This window comes from Nannobrachium achirus, assembly GCF_963921795.1.
Source record: "Nannobrachium achirus genome assembly, chromosome: 13".
NCBI classification, from domain to species: domain Eukaryota; kingdom Metazoa; phylum Chordata; class Actinopteri; order Myctophiformes; family Myctophidae; genus Nannobrachium; species Nannobrachium achirus.
In genome coordinates, this window is record NC_137833.1 from 48,422,879 (window position 1) to 48,442,351 (window position 19,473).

The following is a 19,473-nucleotide window of genomic DNA, read 5'->3' on the forward strand; positions in this document are numbered from 1 at the left end:
AATAAATACTTGATCATGCTATCAAGAAAGGCATCAAAATGAGCAGATTTACAAACAAACATGTGGGTTAGACGATCTACAAGCTAACAATGTATCGCAATGCAAATCGTTGAGATTGTAGATCAGCAGTTTCAGGTAGTAATTTTTTTTTTGTTAAAGCCCTGTCAATTCTATTTTTTATTTCATTAATTTCAGTTAACTATAATAACCTTGGTGTGTGGTCTGTGCGCGTGTGTGTGTGTGTGTGTGTGTGTGTGTGTGTGTGTGTGTGTGTGTGTGTGTGTGTGTGTGTGTGTGTGTGTGTGTGTGTGTGTGTGTGTGTGTGTGTGTGTGTGTGTGTGTGTGTGTGTGTGTGTGTGTGTGTGCGTGTGTATCATGTCGCAGTTATGTAGTTTAAGGTATAATACTGTATATGTGTGTGTGCGTCTTTCTTCGTAACATCGTCCCTGTGGCGTGCTTCCGTTATTGTGTCTCCATAGTTTGTGTAGCTGTGGCTTCCGTATTTGGTTCTGTAGCGAGCTACTTATTTAACACTTTGTTTTATCTATCTATCTGTACATTACTTTTGATATCATTTATTTGTAACATTATTATTACGTTATTACCTCATTATTATCCTTATTATTTGATTGCGTTGAGTCAGTTTTGTGGTTGCTCTGTGGTGCTGCTTAGGTGTTAGACATGTGGCCAGCGCATGCTGCATCAGCCAAGGTGTGGTGGTATTAGTGCTATTGGATATACTGTAGTTGGGTGTTGTGTTTTCAACTGTTTCAAATAAGATGTACTGTATACTGTGCATTGATGGAATTATGCCATTTAAAGGAGTGGTTCATCCCCAAAATGTCTTTTTTTCTATTAATTACTCTTGCCATGGAGACTTGAGTTCAATCATATTTTTAGTTTTTTTGTCACATTTCTGAGACAACATTTTGATTATAGTAAATTTACCCCCATTGATACCGGGTGGGGACCCAAATGCATTTGGGTCCCTAACCGGATTCAATGGGGCTACATGTATTGTAATCACATTTGTGTCTTAGGAATGCGACAAAAAACTAAAAATATGATTGAACTCAAGTCTCCATGGCATGAGTAATTAATAGACAAAAAGTCATTTTGGGGTTGAAATGCTCCTTTAATTTAACTGGATTTTCTACTGTTTGTTGATGAAAAGATCTCCTGTTTGTGTTGTTTTTACTGTGTACACTATACTGTACTTATATGATTTGGAGAATCTCCAGGCTAACCCTGTTTTCAGTTTCTGCGCATGTCATTTCAGTTGAGCCAGATCTACCTTTTATTTGGATTTCCCTGTACCACCGAATTGACTCTGCACTTCTCTCAGTACACTTTTTTTTTATCCTAAGACCAACTTTAGTAGTTTGGAAGATTTTCTGACAAATGTGAATAGCTCAGATACTTAACGTTTTCACAGCAGCAGCACTAAGCCTCACAAATGTGGAATAATTCATTAATATTAGTTTTAATGGCGATATGCAATTGAAGAAGATGATTAATAACAAATAACAGTGTTGATAACAGCCCAAATGACCCCACTGACCAGGAAATATGAAATGACTATACCCAACAACTTTTAAATCTACATTGTGCATGTTGATTAATTACTTAAAATAATTACTGCAATTTGTATTTGGCATTAGACAAATATTACAGCCTCATTTGGTTGTTTTTTATTTCTTATCTTTTTTACCTAAATGATGGGGTGGATAAAAACGCTTAAAAAACCACTGGTTCTTCTCAATGAACCAGTGGTTCATTTGATGCCATTTCCCATCTCTGGAACCCCCCAATCAGAGTTTACAGACCTGTGAAGTGTCCATTTGAACCGCCTTGTCGTCCCCGTGTTGGAGGTTGAAAACCAGTTGCTTAAAACCCTTTAATATACACATGGGTCTATACTTGGGTGTCCTTATTTTTTTCACTCTACAACAAATCGCTTAATCAAAAAACAGACTATTGTTTTATATATAGAAGAACGCTCGCTCCGGGTCTAATCCGGCTACATCGGAACGGTCACAACCAGGTATTCCAAACGTAACCTCAGTAAAGCTATGCCTAAACCTAACCTTATTCCCAACATAACCTCAGTAAAACTATGCCTAAACCTAACCTTATTCCCAAACCAAAAGTAACCCCAGTAAAACTATGCCTAAACCTAACCTTATTCCCAACATAACCTCAGTAAAACTATGCCTAAACCTAACCTTATTCCCAAACCAAAGGTAACCTCAGTGAAACTATGCCTAGACCTAACGTTATTCCTAACCTGAACCTCAGTAAAACAAACACAAGAACAGCTCGGGGCAAGTGGTCCGCAACAAATATGGGGGCAAGTGTGTTTTGGGGCGAGCCTTCCGGTTACTTTTTTTTTTTTTTTTTTTACCTTTTTAAAGCTGAGTTTTTGGGGCTTTTATGCCTCTACCGTAGACTGACAGGAAATGGGGGGAGAGACAGGGAGTGACGTGTGGCAAAGGTCGTCCGGATCGGGAATCGAACTGGCGACGCAGACAGGCACCAATGCCGAAATGACATTGCCTATGTGGTATGCGCTCATGGACCAGTAGGCCAGTAAACTCGCCCACCAGGCTTTCTGAGAAAAAGCCTGGTGTTCGTTCACTACAGGCCGCTTGGTTTCCGCCTAGAGCGCGGAAACCACTAGAAGAAGTGGCGTCGCTTTGATTTGGTTCCCTCCGTTTGTTTCCCCAATCCCTATTAAAATGCTCGAGTAGCCTAGTGTAGTCTTGCCAGTCGCTAAAAGTTGGACTAAAGGATGCATATACCAGACGAATTTTTCAAAAGCAAAACTACTCTGCATCAAGGAGTTTATTAGGTAGGCCCTAAAAGTATGTCCTTGAGCGCAGGGGAATATTTTGGGTTAAAACTGAATCCGGTTTGATCTTTCCGGCAAATTGTAGTCCTTTGAGTACTACAACATGACGTTTTGTGGTTTCCGCTCCAGACCGGTTACAAACCCGAAAAGTGAAGTGATCCCAGACTAGTAGGCCAGCAGGCGCCCCCAGTTGTTTTTAACCTTTGTCTGCTCCCAGATTAGGGATGTTCCTGTGGGTATAGAGTCAAAGCTGGGGGGATGGGGGGTATCGGTACATAGGAAACGGATGTAATCTCCATCAAGAAAAGGTAACATGTGGTGGTTTAAAGACAGCAGAAGAAGACTCCGTCTGTGTGTTTTTTTTCCCCTTTCCTTTTTCTTCCTCCCACTAAATTGTCTGTCAATTAGACATGGCAGCAGTAGGCCCCGGCTATCAAAGCCTTGGGATCAGACATACAGATTTGATTTCCTCCTCAACATTCTCCCACCGTCGGGCACGTCTCAGGCTGGATTAGCGTCAAACGTGCCATGATCAGTTTGGCTCGGGCCCCTCTTGTAGTTCCACAGGTCGACACTGATATCCCCCCCCCGGTACCAATTACTGGACCATTACATGGTTACTGATCTCACTTCTCGCCCCTCCTATAACCCCCCCTGTAGGATCTCACTTCTCGCTCCGCGCCCCCTGTACCCATTTCAAGGAAAGCCTCCTTCTGTCGAAGATTTCTTTGCACGTTTTTTGATTCGGGACTTTTCGTCTGAACAAAGGGATTTTTTTTTCTCCACCCCTTTTTTTTTTAAAGATTTCTCCCCCATCCACGACTCTTTGTAACGCTTGATTTATGCGGCGTGTTGTGAGTTTGTAGATCTGTTTTTTTTTGGGGCGCGCGACTCCGCCATAATGAGGAAGTATAAATGAGGCTTAAAGGAGTAGTTCACCCTGAAAATGACTTTTTTTTTACTATTGATTACACAAGCGCAAGCCATGTAGACTTGGGTCCAATAATATTTTTTTTTGTATTTGTTGCATTCCTAAGACAATATTTTGATCATATCAAATCGACCCCCATTGATTCCGGGTAAATTGACTATAATCAAATTATTGTCTTAAAAATTCGAACTTAACCAAAAAATATTGTCTCCATGGCGTGAGTAATCAATAGGAAAAAGTCATTTTCAGGGTGAACTACTCCTTTAAGTCGGTGATTGATGGATTTCCATCCACTCGCGTTTTTCTTTTTTCTTTTCTTTTTTTTTCTCTTTTCCAGCAGACGTGAGCAAGGCATGTGGACAGGGGCGTCACAAGGGGTAGGAAAGTGGGACTGAGTTACCGGGGCCCAAGGTGGAGGGGCCCTAATAACTTTATCTATTGAAAAATAGCAGATATACAAGCTCACAGCGCGGCACCGAGTGCCGCGCTGCGAGCTTGTAGATCTGCTATTTTTGAAAAGTTGTGAAAATGTGTGAAAATCTTTGAATATATGTATTTTTTAAGCGAACATTTCTAACTCAAACTTTGCTTCTGGGGGTCCTAGGAACTAAATACTTTGAGATCGGGGTCCGTGGCCAAATACATATCATCTTGGGGGTCCTTGACATAGGTTTCTTGCACACATTTTCACGATTTTTTCAAAAATAGCAGATCTACAAGCTCGCAGCGCGGCACTCGGTGCCGCGCTGTGAGCTTGTATATCTGCTATTTTTCAATAGTTAACATTCATGGGAGGCCCGCAGTGAATCCTTGTACCCAGGGCCCAGAATTTGGTGTGACGCCCCTGCATGTGGATCTGGGATGACGTCACTCTCTTACATCTGAACCACATTTCTCTACTGTGGGTCCTTGGCTAATTGTTTTCTTGGATAGCACTCTGTCTCTGCCATTGATTTTCAAAAAAGGTCCTTACGACACAGTCTGGTGTCAGTCTGACATGAAAAGGTTTGAGAACAGCATGATTTAGACTTTAGAGGAAGGATTTAGAAGTCTGCTCAAAGATATTCAAAGACTTGCACTCATTTTCACGATTTTTCAAAAATAGCAGATCTACAAGCTCGCAGCGCGGCACTCGGTGCCGCGCTGTGAGCTTGTATATCTGCTATTTTTCTAAAGTTAAAGCATAAAATAATGGTTAAAGTGGTTAAAATCTCTACTGTGGGTCCTTGGCTAATTGTTTTCTTGGATAGCACTTCGTCTCTGCCATTGATTTTCAAAAAAGGTCCTTACGAAACAAGTCTGGTGGGGGAAAGTAACCAGTGATGTTTTTACTTGAGTAAAAGTATCAATCTTTTGTAGAAAAGTTTGGTATTCAAATTTCAAAATCAATATTGGTAAAAGTACAAAAATATTGGCATCAAAATACACTTAAAGTAACAAAAGTACCGGTAAAAGTTCTCATTATGCAGAAGGTCCAATTTGCAATTTCACACGTTCTCAAATGTATATAAATCATTCGAAAATAGCAGATACAAGCTTGCTTTGCGACGAGTTATGAGCTTGTATATCATCTATTTTCAAATTGCTAAATAACCGGTATTTATACAGTGTATACATAGGTCTGAAGTGGTTTTCTAATAGGTAATCCAAATATACAAAGTAACCAGTAACTTTTTCAAGTTAAGTTTTCAAACAATTGTAGTGGAGGAAAGTAAAGGTAAAGTAAAATTATTAAGGCTGGGACTTTAACTGATTAATTGCGATTAATTAATTACAGAAAATTAATGCGATTAAATTTTTTTTAATCGCGCTTAGTTTTTGCACCACAGAACCTTCAGTTTCGGGCATACCGATCATAGCGATGCACCAACCAAGAAGAGACAACAAATGCAAAGGGAGAAGTAGACGATCAGAGTGCTTTGCTTGGCCCAGTGGATGCGAAATTTTGATTTAAAAAACTCACTTGTTGATTCCCTTGTACAACAAAATGTGTTTTACTTGAAAAAAATGCTTCTCAGGTCAAATATCGATGTGCGATTAAAATGCGATCAATTGCGATTAATTAATCACAGAGCCTGTAATTAATTAGATAAAAAAATTTAATCGCATTCCAGCCCTAAAAAATTTTGAAAATTGGAAATACTCCAGTAAATTAAAAAAACCTGAAAGTTGTACTTGAGTACAGTTTAGTAAATGTTCTTAGTGTAGTTACTTTGCAGGCATTTGCTTTGCAGTGCTTTCTCATACTCATTCTACTCCATTAGCTCCCAGAGGCAAATAATGTTCTCTTGACAGCTTTAGTTAGTTGTTTCCTTGCAGATTTTATTATTACAAAACATACATCATCCGATTAAGCTCTATTTCACGCTTCAGCTATTCCAGCTGATCTACAAGCCCGCCATACTGTATGCGTCACTGCTACTCTCGAAAAAGTTTGAAAGATTTGAGTCCTCTTACATTCGTACTGCAGGTATATTTTTGTGCCAATATTTTTGTTCTTTTACTCAGGTGAAAGTTTGAATCCTGGCCTACTTTTATATCGTCACTGTCGGGCAGAAACCTCGTATCTCCAAGTTTCATTTTTTTGCAAAGTAAAGCACTGCTTCTTCATATATGGCCATCGCACAGAAGTAGTGAAAACAGCTGATCTACACGCGCACAACGCCTCGCAGTGCGAGGCGTTGTGTGCTTGTAGATCGGTTGTTTTCACTAGTTTAAATAATTTTAAAAATGATAAATACAAAACAAGCGGTTTTGGACATACAAGGTTTCCACCCGACAACGACGATATATTGGTATTGCTACTTTTACTCAAGTAAAATAACTAGATTTTCTCCGACCACACAAGTACACAATGCCGTGGCCCTTTTTCAGTTGAAACGTAATACACCTCTTTAATGGGAGCCACGTGAATCTCTGCGAGCCTTAACTTTTTTAAGAGCTTTGTGGGCTGTAAGGGTACAGTGTTTTAACCCATTTAGGCCTAGACGTATTGACTGCTTTAACTATTGAAAAATAGCAGATATACAAGCTCACAGCGCGGCACCGAGTGCCGCGCTGCGAGCTTGTAGATCTGCTATTTTTGAAAAAGTCGTGAAAATATGTGCAAATCTTTGAATATAATGTATTTTTTAAGCGAACGTTTGTAACTCAAATTTTGCTTTTGGGTGGTCCCTGGAACTAAATATTTTGAGATGGGTGTCCGTGGACAAATAAATATCATTTTGGGGGTCCTTCACATGAAAAAGTTTGAGAAACACTGACACAGTAGTCTCTCAAGAACAGACTAAACTGAGCTCCATTTAAGTGAAAAGGACCTTTTCTTTGACGATGGCTGGCCAGATTGCTGACATAGAAACATAGGTTTTTCAAAAAACTTTAGAAGGATTCAAAAGACACTTATAGAATTCAAATTTTCAAGATTTTTCAAAAATAGCAGATCTACAAGCTCGCAGCGCGGCACTCGGTGCCGCGCTGTGAGCTTGTATATCTGCTATTTTTCAATAGTTAAAGCATAAAATAATGATACACAATAATGTGAACCCGTTCTAAATGGGTTTAATGAGCGGTACTTTTTTAAATATTGTGAACCGATATGAGTGCTTCGGTGAACGACGGGATACAGATGAAACTTGGCATGTTCTGCACAGCAAAATAATTACCTTACGGGTTCATTTTTATATCGCCGCTGTCGGACAGAAACCTCTTATCTCCATATTTTAACTAAACTTTGTTTTTGTAAATCAATCAACGTCCTACTTGATCACGCCACGGCGTCAAAAGTAGCAGGTTTCACAAGCTCAGAACGTGTAGATGAGCTTGTAGATCTGCTACCTTTGAATCCTGAAAAGCAAACAGTTTAATTTGGACATACATGAGGTTTCCATCCGACAGAGACCGAGTTTGCTGTGTGTCTCTTGTCCTTGCTCTGGCATTCTTTAAAAGGATCCCAAATACATTATAATTGTCCTCTATAACAAAAATGAAAAACACCTTAAACATTGTATTTATTTTAGAAATAGTTAATCTTTTACTGAAGGGGGACCACACCAGTGTTGATTTTGTCGACTAAAACTATGACAAAAAAATGTTTATCGACTGCGTTTTTTTCACAGACGAAAACTAAATAAAAACGAAATAAAAACTAAGCTGCGATGACTAAAACTAAGACTAAATATATTGACAATTTCGTCAACAGAATAAAAACTAGACTAAAATGTTGGGGAGGGACTGGTGGAGAAGAGTCATTTTATGTTTGGTTGCTCTCCAGTGTTGCGTGCTGAAAATAGCAGATCTACAAGCTCACAACGCGTCGCGCTGCGACGCGTTGTGAGCTTGTAGATCGGCTATTTTCAGCACGCAACCAAGTGTAAAATCAGTCATTACAATGCCATCAAGGCCTGCCAAAATACATTTCAGTTGACTAAATCAACTGTAGATTTAGTCGCCTAAAATCTTATGGTATTTAGTCGACTAAAATTAGACTAAAACTAAATCTTTTCAGGTGACTAAATTATGACTAAAACTAAAAGACATTTTATTCAAATGACTATGACTAAAACTAAATCAAAACTTGCTGTCAAAAACAACACTGGACCACACCCGTCGCAGGTCGGTGATGTCATTTGTCCATGTCTGGTCCAGCCCTATGGAATGTATGGAATGCATGTGCAAATAAGAAAATATTTAAAATATTGTTTTGACGCTCATATTAACTGTAGGAAATATATTCTGTGAAGACATGCTAATAACATTACATAGGGCTGGATCATGCATGACATCATCAATTTAGTGACAGGCGTTGTCCCTCTTGATTAAAAGATTAACTATTTCTAAAATAACAAAACATATTTAAGGAGTTTTTAAGTTTACATTTTAGTCATAGAGAGCAATTATAATGTATTAAAGCATATTTACACAGCAGCCATATTGGAAAATAAATTGGGCCCCTTCCTTCCATCACATGTGTTATCAATGATACTGATGAAGGCTCGGTTCCATCCTGCTCAAACAGAGTCAGGGTGCTGATATTGTGCATGTTGGCTCACTGGAAACACTGTTACACCAGTGGGTCTCAAAGTGTCCTTGAGGGGGTTCTAGATGGCCCCTTATGGGTCTCCAACTCTGACTGAGGGTGTACAAATGGAGCCAAATGGATTTGGTTTCATTTGTACATTTGTACACTCTCAGTTTTATTATATTGGTCCTTGAAATCAAACCGTTTGAGAACCACTGTCCCACACCAAATGGAACAGAGCCTTCGTTAGAATCATTGGTAACACCTGTGATGGAAGCTAGAAAGGGGCCCGATTAGCCTATTCACGGCCCGCCCACTCAGCACATTTCTCAGCAACTTCCTGGTGCTGACGTCAGTTTAGAAGGGGAAATTAATACAGCAATAGCTGGACTTAAAGCCAACAAATCATTATTTCGAACGGTAAAGTAAATTATAATGCTTTGTGCCTTTAACTATCTTGTGTTCTTGATCATGCTAGCCGTATTTTATACTTTACTATTCGGAAATTGCATTAAATTTGCGATTTCTGTGTTAACTCTATGGGCTTTTAGCAGTGTTTTACCCTTCAAAACGTGACTTCAGCACTGGTCAGGGGGATGCTGAGTGGGCGGGCCGTGAATAGGGCTGATTTCTCTCCAATATGGCTGCTAGCTGTGCATAGAGCCTGCTATATGAAAACAGGTTGGAAATGGAAGTGAAGTGGTCCTTTAGCTGTCTGTAATAGCAGTTTGTTTACGAAATGCGTCTCCGGTTACGTGGGCTTTTCTGTGCGACTCGTCGTTGCTGCGGTGGTGCCAGTTCCACTCATGGCGGACATAGCTGAGAGAGACAGAGACAGAGAGAGAGAGAGAGAGAGAGAGAGAGAGAGAGGGATTATATTGGAACGGATTGCTTGAAGCGTCTACAGTAGGGGTTATAGGGACCTGGGGCATGGGAAGAGCCTGTTTGCTGAAGGTAGGGTCAGTGTATGACCTATGGGCCTGTGTGCGTGTGCACGCGCCTCACTAGTGGTAAGACTTATCCATCCTGACACGGAAATTATGTTTGCATTTTCATGTATTTCTTTCCCCAGTGCCTCTGTCTGGTCCGTCACCAAAACCTGCCCTGACAGCTCCTGTCCACCAGGCTGGCTTTATTAGTTCCCCCCCTCCCGTTCCCCTCTGTGCCATGCCACGGCGATGCTTTGCTCCAGCGTTGCTAGCCAGTTAGCCCGCTGCCTCTCTGGGCATGGGCAGATTGCTAGGGACAGATGCCAGAGCCGGTGTGGGCTCCTTGTTTGAGGGGTCCGTGTCATAGGCCAACCCCTGGGCCCTTTTTAGGAGTGGTGACCTTTACCATTGGATGAGACGTTGTTCCGGTGAAAAGGAAAGAATGGTCTCCATCTCACAGACTATTTAGTCCGGTGCAGTGGTGTAAAGTAACTAAGTACATTTAGTTAAGATCTGTACTTTAGTACAATTTTGAGGTGTTTGTACTTTACTTGAGTATTTCCAATTTACAATAGTTTTACTTCTACTCCACTACATCTCAGATCCAAATATTGTACTTTTACTCCACTACTTTTATTTGAAAACCTAAGTTACTAGTTACTTTGCAGATACAAATTATAATAATATAAAACATACATTAATAGCCCTATTTTATACCTACGCTATTTGAAAATAGCCGATCTACGAGCTTGTAGATCGACTATTTTCAAAACATTTAGTACTTTTACTCTTGGAACTTTAAGTACATATATGCCAATACTGTACATTCGTACTTTTACTCAAGTACAATTTGATTTCCAGACTTTTACTTGTAAAAGAGTAATTCTACATTGCAGTATTGATAGTTTTACAGAAGTAAAATAATATGTGAATACTTTTTCCACCACTGGTCCAGTGTTTCCCGAACAATGGGTGTTCTTATGCTGTACAGTATCTCGAGCTGTAAAGGTTTGAGAAGTCCTGGACTGATCAAAAAACTTGTTTTCAGTGCTTACCGTATAAACGATCGTACTCACTGCACTGCGTTGTATCTAATAATGATCCATCCCAGGATCCTCCCACAGTCGGGTAGATAGAACACAGTAATGCTGGTTCAAATCATCACTTCAGAGTAGAACCGGGAGAGACGGGGAGCTGAGACACAGTTCATAGAACTTAGACCATGTCAGCTCCACAGCTGACAATGTGTTGTTGTATAGACCGGGCGGTGGTTGTCGTCGTGTGGTTTGTTCCTGCGAGAGTCTGCCGTCTGTATTTAGAACTTTGACACTAAAGTCTTGATTTGTGGCTCACAATTAAAACAGAAATAAAGTTTATATATCGTCACTGTCGGGCAGAAAACTTGTGTCTCCAAGTTTCAAATTTGTATGTTTTTTCGTAAAGCAAAGCCCTGCTTCATCATACAAGGCCGTCGCACAAAAGTAGTGAAAACAGCAGATCTACAAGCACACAACGCCTCGCGGTGCGAGGCGTTGTGTGCTTGTAGATCGTCTGTTTTCACTAGTTTAAATCATTTTTAAAATGATAATGCAAAACAAACGGTTTTGGACATACAAGGTTTTCACCCGACAATGACGATATACACACAAAATGTTCAGTGATCTCCGGATGAGAAATTGCATGTTGAGAGTTTTTTTTAAATGGACGTATATTAAAAAAAGAGAAACACCCTATTTTTGTGCCAACAACTGTGGAGAACATGAGCAAAAACACACAGGAGAAAAAGAAGTCTGTCATGAAACTGGCTTTTTCGATTTTTTTTGTTTCCATTTTCTTCCTTTTCCTTTTTTTATTTGAACGAAGTCACACCACACCAAAAAAAGAAACGAAAAAGCACGGCTTTTTGCCCCCACCGCCACCACTGTGTGCTGTGCCTGTTTCCAATCCATTTCACTTAATCTACTGACTGTGTGCCCTCCATCTCTCCCCGCCGCAGCCATCATCATAAGCATAGCTTATTTCCTAGAGCCTGACGCGCAGCCATGCCACAAGTTTGAGTCCCACATGCCGATCCCCGTTTTTGGAGAATCCTAGAACCACCGATCGCTGATTGATTCAACCGTCATTTTGTCCCCCCCCCCCCCCAAAAAAAGTGCAGCAGTTTTTAATCAATTTGAAAAACTTTTAAGTATTTTAAGCCTTATTGAAAAATAAGCGTTCTGAGCTTTACAATCTCAGAACGCGTCGCATCCACAACACATCCTAAGCTTGTAGATCAACGATTCATTTAAATAATGACGTGCCCAAAATTAAGGGACAGAAAAATCGGGAAACTTCGGCGGCATAACTGCCGACACCGAAGTCGCCAAAAAAAGTCCCATATATCGGGCTCTAGTATTTTCACTGCCAAAGCCCCCCAGTGTTTGTACCCCACCCCAAAAAAAAGATGACTTTGCTACTTCATCACTGTCTTTAACAATTGTCTGTGTTTTGTTTTTTTGCTTTTCTTTAAGAAAATTTAATTTCCATTCTCCTCTGATGTTATTTCTTTCCAGATGTATGTCCGTTGTTCATTTTGTCATTATCTACTTTTCTCCATGTAACCTGCCATATTGTCTTTGCACTTCTCCTCAGCCAAAAATAAGTATAATGGATATGTCAGATCACGTAAGTCTGTCTTCCTGTCCCTATCCGTGCTGCTTCCAGCCTCCCCGTCACCCCCTCCATCCATCCATCCATCCATCCATTCATCCATCCATCCATCCCCACCCCACCCACCCACCCCTCCCTCCCTCCAGTGTTTAGACCTGTGAAGTCTCCCCACCACGTCATTGTCACATGGTTAATAGTACTAATGCTGCTCTGCTTTTGGAATTGACCCCCCCTCCCCCTTTTAGAGTACAGTATAGAAACTGTCTTATGTTTAATACACACACAGAGAGAGAGAGCGAGAGAGAGACATAAGTGAGTAATAGAAAAAGTAGGACTGGGCGATATGAAATCGATAGACTGGGATCAGTTCCATTTTCGGGCTTCTCATCCGGTTCGGGAGCGAAAATAACCTGCGTCATGTTGTAGCTGCCAGGCGGACTACAGTTTTACCGGAAACACCAAATCGGAAATGTTTGAAATTGGTTTGTATTGGTATAATACATTTATTTTGGTATAATACTCGTTTGGTATGTTGATCTTTTATTCGAACTCGTACCAGACTAGTGAGAGTAAATTAATTGATTCGTATTATTACGAAGATTACGTTACGTCATGTTTGTTGTAGTCATCAGGCGGCCAAATCTATTCGAATTATTTTGCGTTGATTCGTTGATATACTGTATAAGAAAAGACCAAAACGCTTCTTGATTATTCAATTAACCTACATGAGCAATATTAAGTCGGTTGTTGGTTCTAAAATGTCACCGTTAAATGCCCAGCCCTATAAGAAAGCTCAATCCAAGCTTGGCTAGTTTAACTAGTTTAATTTAATGCTTAACTTGTGGTGCCTGGTAGCTCCATCAGTTAGTGTCTCTTTATGAATAGCGAGGGCCCCGGGATCGAATCTGACTCCCGGTGTCATGTCTCCCGTCTCTCTCTCTGCCCTCGGTTTCTGATCTGATTAAAATAACAATGAAATAATCTTAAAAAAAAAGAAAAGAAAAAATAGAAAAAAAAGTAGGCTCATATTCTGACTCAAGTAACGCAACCTACATTAATTAATGTGCACATTGCCATACAGTAGGTTGACCTGAAACTGAAACCTACTGTAAAATGTTTTTTTTAGTTGAGTAGTATTTAAAGGAGCTATAGTCAACTTTTTCTTGAAAAACGGATGCTAAAATAAAAATAATGTTTCAAAAATATTTTATAAAAAAATAAACTGTGTTTCAATTAAAAAATGACCACAAAAAGCGTAAAATAATGATAAAATAATCATTTTGGCCATTGTCGGGCCGACACTTTGTTTACATCCTAGTCTAACACTATCAAAGAATAGTGGTGGTCATTTTTGAATAGAAACACATATATGAAGCTTTTTCTTTATTCTATTTTCGAAACATTATTTTTATTTTAGCATCCGTTTTTCAAGAAAAAGTTGACTATAACTCCTTTAAAAAAATAGAAAAAAAGGCTATATTTTGTATTGTTTTATAGTTGTATACGCAACATTGTGTTTGTATTGTGCTGCGTTTAGCAGCAGATGGCGCTACAACACCAGGCAACAGTGGAACTCAGAAAGAGGCTGGTGTTCGGTTCAAAGCTGATTGCAATTTAGGTAAATCTTTCAGTTAACTGTTAATGGTTAAATGTACTACTTTGATCCTGCTAATAGTTAAAGCATAAATGTTCACTGATGAAATGTCATTTGTCATGTTATATAATATATATTTTATTGTTTTACATTTTTATTTCATGCTTTTGTCTTTTTATTAAGTAGATGCAATACATCCTACAGATTCCTTTCTTTCTCATATATATATATATATAGAATATATAGAATAATATGTTTTGCTTAAAGGCAATAGAAATTAGATAGGTTACAATAAGTAGAATATGAATAATATTTATATCAATATAAAAAATAATAACCACCATATATAAACTAAGCCAGCCTTATCGGACACATACAGAACAGTGGCTCTCAAAGTGACCCCAAGGGGTCCTTGGTGTGGTTACAGTGGGGACCCCGGCAAAATGTGTTAATATAGCATTTCAGCCTCCAGATTGTATACAGCAGTGGTTCTCAAACTGTGGTACGTGTACCACTGGTGGTACATGGGCACCCCTCTGGTGGTACTCAGAGGAGTGTCCCAAAAATAAGTAAGTAAATAGTGGAGTGAAATATTTATATTATAGTACAGGTAGTTCTTCTAACCAAGCAATTGATTGAAATAGGCTCTCCAGCTGTGCTGAAATGAGCATGAGGGCACACCTAGCCGTTAATAGAGGATTTGAGATGGATTGATCACGTTAGAAATATCAGTTTGCATGGGAAGTTCACAAATAGATAAATCTGTTTGATGACCCGGTCATCAGATTATTGGCTTAGAAATGCAACAAAAACTAAAAAATCTCCATGAATTCAAGGAATAAATTGGCCTCCTGTGTTGTATATATGGGGTGGGTCTACGCACCTGTATTTTAACACATACAGAATGGTGGTACTTGGAGAGACACATATTTTCTGAGGTGGTACTTGGCGTAAAAAGTTTGAGAACCACTGGTATACAGCATACTGCACTGTATATTGATCTACAATATACATATGGTAGATCAGACCTAAAAAAAAAAATCAGGACAATTTTAATCATTATTGATAATAATTGGAAAAATCTGTAAAAATTCAATTCCAATTTTAAAATGTATTATCACAGTATCTTGATTTTCCCCATTTGCTGATAATCAGATGGAGGGGAGGGGTCAATGTCCTATTCCATAACGCAGGGGTCCTTGACGTGACAACGTTTTGAGAACCACTGACAACGACACCGAAAAGTCGTCGCTCCGCCCTCCTCATCACCCGGGTTTACGTAGGGTCACGGCGGCTGCGGTCCGATAAGGCCCCCCCCCCTCGCTCAACGAATACACAGCGACACGACAGTGCCCACCCCCCCTTCCTCCCGGTCCGTCACGCCATTAGCATTCCATGAAGGGACAGTCGCCGTCTGGTTTGTTCTGGGGTTGCACACACATCCAGACACAGTGGACGGACCTGCCAGGGAGGCTGAGCGTCGGCCCGGACGCTGCGCGTGTTTGACAAGGGCCAGATGAATCCAGGAGCTATCGGTGGCCCGCCGACCGTAAATCAAGGAGGCAGCTGACTGCCGGGATAAACGTCTGTTTATCGCTCAGGGCCACCCGGACCACAACAACGCTTCCCCCCTCCACCCCCCCCCTCCACCCCCTTACCAAACCACGACCCATCCAGCCAAACAACGAGGATAGGGGAGAGAGCCCGTCCCATCTACGTTCGAACCCATTTAAGGCCCGAGACCGATCCTACAAAATGCCTAATAAAAATCTGTAGTTCTCACATGTTCCAAGATTTTTCGAAAAAATGCTGAACATAATAGCAGATCTACAGGCTTGTAGATCTGCTTTTTTTTTAGATCACCTTTACCGTTTTAACTCTTATGTTATGCTTTAGGTATTTAAATATAGCTAATCTACAAGCTCACGCGTTTGTGAGCGACGCGTTGAGAGCGACGCGTTGAGAGCAACGCGTTGTGAGCGACGCGTTTTGAGCTTGCAGATACTACTTTAGCTATTTTTCAATTTTAATTCTGAAGTTTGGGACAGGGCTCATCAATAGGTCCGTGGCAAGACTTGTCCTTGTCCGTAGGCAAATTATTTTTTTCTTGTTTACGTGACATATAATCTTATTTGTATCACAAGACCCCATTACTGAATGTCAGTCTCCAGGTTTTCGTCAGAATATACTGTATATGACACCGATTTACGATGTTGTCACATTAGGACAGTGGTTTCTTAAATCTAATTTAATTGTTTTATTTTTATTTTCAAGGACCACAGCAACCCTGAGAGTGTACAAATGGAACCAAAATTGTGTACACGCTCAGTTACAGACCTGTAATAGTCAATAAGGGCTAGCTCTTGATGTGTTTCTGGTAAAATGATTGTTCATTTGTACCGCATGGCCATGGCAAAAATAGAATCTTGACAAAAAATGTCCCTTGGTTTTGGACATATGAGGTTTCCACCCGACAGAGACGATAATGTGAAAGCAACGACTTTATTCGCCATGCATCTTGGATCCGAGGCGCTGACTGTGACTCTGATTGGGTTTGACCGGCTTCAGCCAGGCGACGTCTCTTGCTTTGTTCCAGACCGTTGTAGCAACAACTGAAGGGGAAAAGAACAGAACGGGAAAGAAAAGGAACTGCCAAAAAAGCTTCTAATTAATTCATGTTTGTCATGAATGCAAAAGAAATGAGCAAAATGTCATTTTGAACATTTGCAGTTCAAGCGCACGCCAAGGGGATAAGTGGTGTTAAACAAAAATGAAGAGTCAACATCAATTATGGAATAAATGACGCTTGCAATTCATGGCATGATTTTCTGTTTTTTTTTTTTTTTGAACTCAGAAATTATACCGGATCAAAGGAGGAATGAAACGAACAGCCCAGAAGGGTGTCCTTTTTTCCATTGAAACATGCTTGATTCTCATGCAATGAAGTTAATTGATTTATCTTGTCTTACTTAGACTATGGCTTGTTTACACGCTACACCAACAAAAAAAAACAGCTCAGTTTTAGTTTTCCACTAAAAGAACAAAACAATTCCAATGCAGAATTTCACAACTTCACAAAGCTCTTAAACAGACACAACAATATCCAACTAATGTTGCAAGTTATTATTTTGATTTGGGCACTAACGCGGTGCTTTTTTTTTGTTTTGTTTTTGTTCTGTCGTTGTCACTTTGTTGTTATTCTCCACTGTTCGACAGTAAAGGATGAAGTTAGACCGCCCTATCACAATCAATCCATTAAAGTTGCCAACTGCAACGCCGTCGCCTCCTCCTCCATCTCCTCAAACGCATTCCATCACCCCTCCAACGCCCTGCATCACCCGCAACAACACCACCAGCAGGACCCCCTGGCCCGGCCGGCCACCGCCGACATCCCCCTCGTTAATAACCGCAGGGGGAGTCTCCTCCCCCCGCCCGGGTCCACCCCCTCGCGGATGCGCCTCAGCATCCACGGCCCCGGCGGGGACCCCGGGGCGAGCAGTGCCGCCGCTGGCGGCGCTGGCTCCGCCTTGGCGGAGCGTCGCCTGAACCGGGCCCGCAGCCTGCCGGCGAAATACCACTACCATCCCAGTAGTGGTCGCACTATGCCCTGTAGGTTCAAACCCCCTCCCCCTTAGTGGGATGCATCAGTCAGTAACCTCACCTGTCCTGTCCTGTCATCTTGTGTCGTTTGTTGCTTTGCATGATGGGGTTTTTGCCGTGCTCTCTCTCAGACGCTGCCTACAGTACACTTACAGCAGCTATTGTTGCTGCTGCTGCTGCTTCTTTTTTGCTTTGCATGGTGTTTTCCTCTGCGTTGCAGGGAGGCTTTGCTAATGTGACTACTGCCAGTGCAGCTTCCACCCAAAGCGCGGGGTTGTTAAGAGACGAGTGAATGTAGAACAGGCGCAAAGGAAGCACAGCTTATCAGTGTTTGTTTTCAAACCCGGCGTTGTGTGGGTTCTTCGCAGTGGAAGGCATCTTCCTCTTGTTTATTAGAGACTGGGATTCTTGAGCTGTAAACGACGCAATAAAACAGTCACTATGTGGCGGCACATTTACGTTTATTTTAGGCCTGACTGAGAGCTGTTGTCTTTGCTCTTGAGAAACGTGGGTTCGAGACGAGGGGCGGGGACTATGTGAAAACCACACGGCGAGGAATTCATATTTCCCAATGTGATATTTTCAAAGTACATTAGATTAGAGAATTACTTGTAAAGCGGCACAGCGCTTGTGATATTAGCTATTCAGAATGCCCAATTGCATCAAGGGAAATGTCAGAGAATGGCATTTTATTAGAAGGCAAAGTCATACGTCTCATCTTTTATTAGCACAATTAGGTGACAGCCTAGGATGGGCTGCTCAGACAATAATGAAATTCCACATGCTTGGAGCAGTCACCGCTTGCAGTGTGCACATTGATTTGCACTAATATCATGCTGTGTTATTGATCTCCTACCAAAGGACTAACATGGGTTTGATGTGACAGTGAACTTGGCATTTTGCGCTGGGCTGAGTGGAGAATGGATAAAGGGGTGTCTTGCATGTCTTTCTGAAAGCACTTGAAACAAGACAGCAGAGAAGATCAGACTGCTGTGCTGTTATAGCCAGACTGCAATCTTTTCTGGCCGCGCCCATGGCTGCCTCCTCCTAATTCTTTCTGTCTGGGGATATTTACAAAGTTTCACTTATCACATTATTTTCTGTTGTTCGCTGGCACACAGCAAACAGTATAGCTGACAGGAAACAAGAATTTCAATCAGGATCAAACTTCTCTAAACTTCTCTCACGGCGTTTCGCAGAAGTGTCGTCAGAAAAAAGGGGATAATCTTACATTAAACCGCTTAAAGTTTTAAACCCTATATACTCAGTTGAGTGGAGTCTCCCTCCCCAGGCTCTGTACTAGGGCCCTTCAAATATCGTCACCGCAAATGGCCAATCTACTGTAGACACCCACAATGTGTTCGACACACGTCGTGAGCTTGTAGATTGGCTACGTTCCGTGAAGATATCCCTCCTCCCCCCTTTACACACCAGAATTGGGACGCTGGGATTCATGTTGTTGATCGTTTCTTTAGTTTAACTTTTTCAAATTGAATGGCTAGTCTTGACCTTAATCCTCTACTGGCCGATGGATGAAAATAGCAGATCTACAAGCTCAAAATGTGTCGCATCGCGATGCATCTTGAGCGTGTAGATCTGCTATTTTGTCCAACGACCAACGACGAGCTGTTTGCCAACTAATTTGACCCGCGTTTGGAGTGTATGTGTTGGGGACGTGACGCTGTTTTTTCCCCCCCTGGATGGTGTTTTACTCACGGCATGGGGCTTCAGGTGAATCAGCCATTCTGTCATCCATCCCAAAACAACAACAAACTAGGGGTGCAACATTTAGTCAAACTATTATATCGTCGTTGTCGGGTGAAAACCTTTTGTGTCCAAAACCGTTTGTTTTGCATTTATCATTTTTTTTAAATGATTTAAACTAGTGAAAACAGCCGA

At 41.0% G+C, this 19,473-nt stretch overlaps 1 protein-coding gene across 1 annotated transcript in view; it reads left to right on the top strand.

Annotated features, from left to right (window-relative positions):
• Window positions 1-19,473, top strand: part of LOC308296468 (calcium-activated potassium channel subunit alpha-1a) — a gene marked incomplete at both ends in the record, with an annotated part of 305,715 nt that overhangs the window by 231,852 nt on the left and 54,390 nt on the right. The window lies entirely within an intron of this gene.